Below are 5,000 nucleotides of genomic sequence, written 5' to 3'. Positions count from 1 at the left end.
AACCTACTCCCCCTCTCTTATTTCTCCATCTCTCTCTTTCTCCCTTACCCCTTTCTCTTTTGTGCTCGCTCTCATTCTGTTTCTATACCTCATCTCTCTCTCTCTCTTCTCTTCTCTCTCTCTTCTCTCTCTCTCTGTTTATCTATCTATCTATCTATCTATCTATCTATCTATCTATCTATCTATCTATCTATCTATCTATCTATCTATCTATCTATCTATCTATCTGGAGCTGTGTATGCCTGGGGACAGAGGAAATCACACATCTAAGAGTGCAAATGGCTTCAGTGTGACTGATTTTCTGTGTGTGTGTGTGTGTGTGTGTGTGTGTGTGTGTGTGTGTGTGTGTGTGTGTGTGTGTGTGTGTGTGTGTGTGTGTGTGTGTGTGTTATTATTATCAGTATGTGTTTGTTCCACTGTGTGTGTGTTCCACTGTGTGTGTGTGTTCCACTGTGTGTGTGTTCCACTGTGTGTGTGTGTTCCACTGTGTGTGTTTCACTGTGTGTGTGTTTCACTGTGTGTGTGTTCCACTGTGTGTGTGTTCCACTGTGTGTTTCACTGTGTGTTCCACTGTGTGTGTTCCACTGTGTGTGTTCCACTGTGTGTTTGTTCCACTGTGTGTGTTTCACTGTGTGTGTTTCACTGTGTGTTTCACTGTGTGTTCCACTGTGTGTGTTCCACTGTGTGTTTGTTTCACTGTGTGTGTGTGTGTTCCACTGTGTGTGTTCCACTGTGTGTTCCACTGTGTGTTTGTTTCACTGTGTGTTTGTTTCACTGTGTGTGTGTGTGTTCCACTGTGTGTGTTCCACTGTGTGTGTTTCACTGTGTGTGTGTTCCACTGTGTGTGTGTTCCACTGTGTGTTTCACTGTGTGTGTTTTTGTGCATGTGACATTAAAACGAACTACTGACACACACACACACACACACACACACACACACACACACACACACACACACACACACACACACACACACACACACACACACACACACACACACACACACACACACACACACACACACACACACACACACACACACACACTAACACCAGGCAGTCCTCACATAAGTCTGTAACATGTTAAGTTATTTATATGTTATTTCGTACGTAGGAAATAACTACCAGGAAATAACTACCAGGAATCTGCATCACGTCTATTCCTCTGTTTCACATAAATGCTTTTCTATCAGGGCTCTTCATCTGAGACAAGATTTTTCATAGGAAAAATTATATAAATTACTAATGTCGATATATTTGAGAAAGACCTTGTGAGTGTATGGAACAAACAACGGAACGTGCTGCTGTATGGAACACAAACAGGAGAACGCAGAACGTGCTGCTGTATAGAACACAAACAGGAGAACGTGCTGCTGTATGGAACACAAACAGGAGAACGCAGAACGTGCTGCTGTATAGAACACAAACAGGAGAACGTGCTGCTGTATGGAACACAAACAGGAGAACGTGCTGCTGTATGGAACACAAACAGGAGAACGCAGAACGTGCTGCTGTATAGAACACAAACAGGAGAACGCAGAACGTGCTGCTGTATAGAACACAAACAACTGTATGATGTATATATATATATATATATATATATGTAAACTCAGATATCCCTATAGAGGACTCTGTGTGTTTTCATGGCTGTGTTGTAACTCAGATATCCCTATAGAGGACTCTGTGTGTTTTCATGGCTACAACACTACACAAAACATTTTTTTTAAACCCCTTAAAACTCTGAAAATAAAAACAATACACATCGGCTGCCAATGACCGAGTACAGCAGGTAACACATCTCGAAACAGTCTCTTACCTCTCTGATCCACTACTGTCCTTCCCTGAGTTCTCTCCTTCTCATCTGTCCGTCTGGTCCGCAGCAGAGACAGAGAGCGAGACAGAGAGACAGAGGAGAGACAGAGAAAGAGACAGAGAGAGAGAGAGAGGAGAGACAGAGAGACAGAGGAGAGACAGAGAGGGAGACAGAGAGAGAGACAGAGAGGAGAGACAGAGAGGAGAGAGAGAGAGACAGAGGAGAGACAGAGAGAGAGACATAGAGGAGAGACAGAGGAGAGAGAGAGGAGAGACAGAGAGACAGAGGAGAGACAGAGGAGAGACAGAGAGAGAGAGAGGAGAGACAGATAGAGAGACAGAGGAGAGACAGAGAGAGAGACAGAGAGGAGAGACAGAGAGAGAGAGACAGATAGAGAGACAGAGAGGAGAGAGAGAGAGAGACAGAGGAGAGACAGAGAGAGAGACAGAGAGGAGAGACAGAGAGGAGAGACAGAGGAGAGACAGATAGAGAGACAGAGGAGAGACAGAGGAGAGACAGATAGAGAGACAGAGGAGAGACAGAGAGGAGAGAGAGAGAGAGAGACAGAGGAGAGACAGAGAGAGAGAGAGGAGAGACAGAGGAAAGACAGAGAGAGAGACAGAGGAGAGACAGAGACAGGAGAGAGAGAGACAGAGGAGAGACAGAGAGAGAGAGAGAGAGAGAGGAGAGACAGAGGAGAGACAGAGAGAGAGACAGAGAGAGAGAGAGAGAGGAGAGACAGAGGAGAGACAGAGGAGAGAGAGAGAGAGAGGAGAGACAGAGGAGAGACAGAGAGAGAGACAGAGGAGAGACAGAGGAGAGACAGAGACAGGAGAGAGAGAGACAGAGGAGAGACAGAGAGAGAGAGAGAGAGAGGAGAGACAGAGGAGAGACAGAGAGAGAGAGACAGAGGAGAGAGAGAGAGGAGATACAGAGAGACAGAGGAGAGACAGAGGAGAGACAGAGAGAGAGAGAGGAGAGACAGATAGAGAGACAGAGGAGAGACAGAGAGAGAGACAGAGAGAGAGAGACAGAGAGGAGAGACAGAGACAGGAGAGAGAGACAGAGTCCAGTGTCTCAGTCAAACACTTCAGCGTAACAGCCACTCAGCAGACTGTGTCAATGTTTGCTAATGAGAGTGTGTGTCAGCGTGTCAGCCTAAAGATATGTGTAAAGGTTCTGAAGCCAGTGAGTCCGAGTGGATTCCCTTACCCAGGTGAGTTCAGAGCAGCCGGTCAGAGAGAACAGTAGAACAGGAGTTGATGTTTTCCGCGCACGTACCAACCACTGTCCGATATACAGACAGATACCTCTTCCTCTTCCTCTTCCTTCTGTAAGTTCCAGTATGTTCCTCCTCCTGTCTTCTCTCTCGCTCCCGTGTGTGCTGGTGACAGGTGACGAAGCGTTTTTTCTTTAATCCGTTTAAAGCAGGGTATTTATATATATATATTTATGTATTTATTTATACCACCAAAGCGCTTCACGTTGTCGCCTGCAAGACTCAGCTATTTCTGTGCCTTTCAAAGTACAGCAGAAGAAACAGCTCTCTGCCTCTCTGTCTCTCTCTCTCTCTCCTTTTGCCGTTTCTCAGCTTATCACCATCTCTGTGTCTTAAAGCCTGTCAGGTATCTGTACACTGTGAGTCTGTTATAGTGGAACGTATTCCTCTCTCTCCACCCTCTCTCCCTGTCCCTCTCCACCCTCTCCCTGTCTCTCTCCACCCCCTCTCTCCCTGTCTCTCTCCACCCTCTCTCCCTGTCTCTCTCCACCCCCTCTCTCCCTGTCTCTCTCCACCCTCTCTCCCTGTCTCTCTCCACCCTCTCCCTGTCTCTCTCCACCCTCTCTCCCTGTCTCTCTCCTCCACCCTGTCCCTGTCTCTCTCCACCCCCTCTCTCCCTGTCTCTCTCCACCCTCTCTCCCTGTCTCTCTCCTCCACCCTCTCCCTGTCTCTCTCCACCCCCTCTCTCCCTGTCTCTCTCCACCCTCTCTCCCTGTCTCTCTCCACCCTCTCCCTGTCTCTCTCCACCCTCTCTCCCTGTCTCTCTCCTCCACCCTCTCCCTGTCTCTCTCCACCCTCTCTCCCTGTCTCTCTCCTCCACCCTCTCCCTGTCTCTCTCCACCCCCTCTCTCCCTGTCTCTCTCCACCCTCTCCCAGTCTCTCTCCACCCTCTCCCAGTCTCTCTCCACCCTCTCCCAGTCTCTCTCCACCCTCTCTCCCTGTCTCGCTCCACCCTCTCTCCACCCTCTCTCACTGTCTCTCTCCACCCTCTCTCCCTGTCTCTCTCCACCCCCTCTCTCCCTGTCTCTCTCCACCCTCTCTCCCTGTCTCTCTCCACCCTCTCTCCCTGTCTCTCTCCACCCTCTCTCCCTGTCTCTCTCCACCCCCTCTCTCCCTGTCTCTCTCCACCCCCTCTCTCCCTGTCTCTCTCCACCCCTCTCTCCCAGTCTCTCTCCACCCTCTCTCACTGTCTCTCTCCACCCTCTCCCCCTGTCTCTCTCCACCCTCTCCCTGTCTCTCTCCACCCTCTCTCCCTGTCTCTCTCCACCCCCTCTCTCCCTGTCTCTCTCCACCCCCTCTCTCCCTGTCTCTCTCCACCCCCTCTCTCCCTGTCTCTCTCCACCCCTCTCTCCCTGTTTCTCTCCACCCTCTCTCCCTGTCTCTCTCCACCCTCTCTCCCTGTCTCTCTCCACCCCCTCTCTCCTGTCTCTCTCCACCCTCTTCCTGTCTCTCTCCACCCCTCTCTCCCTGTCTCTCTCCACCCCCTCTCTCCCTGTCTCTCTCCACCCCCTCTCTCCTGTCTCTCTCCACCCTCTCCCTGTCTCTCTCCACCCCCTCTCTCCCTGTCTCTCTCCACCCCCTCTCTCCCTGTTTCTCTCCACCCTCTCTCCCTGTCTCTCTCCACCCTCTCTCCCTGTCTCTCTCCACCCCCTCTCCCTGTCTCTCTCCACCCCCTCTCTCCCTGTCTCTCTCCACCCTCTCTCCCTGTCTCTCTCCACCCTCTCTCCCTGTCTCTCTCCACCCTCTCCCTGTCTCTCTCCACCCCCTCTCTCCCTGTCTCTCTCCACCCTCTCTCCCTGTCTCTCTCCTCCACCCTCTCCCTGTCTCTCTCCACCCCCTCTCTCCCTGTCTCTCTCCACCCTCTCTCCCTGTCTCTCTCCTCCACCCTCTCCCTGTCTCTCTCCACCCC

At 50.8% G+C, this 5,000-nt stretch overlaps 1 long non-coding RNA gene across 1 annotated transcript in view; it reads right to left on the bottom strand.

Moving 5' to 3' along the window:
• The window catches only part of LOC124006512, a 19,353-nt gene extending 15,981 nt beyond the window's left edge, over positions 1–3,372 (bottom strand). The window contains exons 1-2 of the long non-coding RNA XR_006833789.1: positions 3,025–3,372; positions 1,816–1,868 (exon numbers count right to left, since the gene is read on the bottom strand). This is a non-coding gene — a long non-coding RNA (uncharacterized LOC124006512). The remainder of the gene's footprint in view (positions 1–1,815; positions 1,869–3,024) is intronic.
• Positions 3,373–5,000: the final 1,628 nt, after the last annotated feature.

Source organism: Oncorhynchus gorbuscha, linkage group LG19 (assembly GCF_021184085.1).
Source record: "Oncorhynchus gorbuscha isolate QuinsamMale2020 ecotype Even-year linkage group LG19, OgorEven_v1.0, whole genome shotgun sequence".
In the NCBI taxonomy this organism is placed as follows: domain Eukaryota; kingdom Metazoa; phylum Chordata; class Actinopteri; order Salmoniformes; family Salmonidae; genus Oncorhynchus; species Oncorhynchus gorbuscha.
This window is presented reverse-complemented; position numbering and strand designations above follow the sequence as displayed.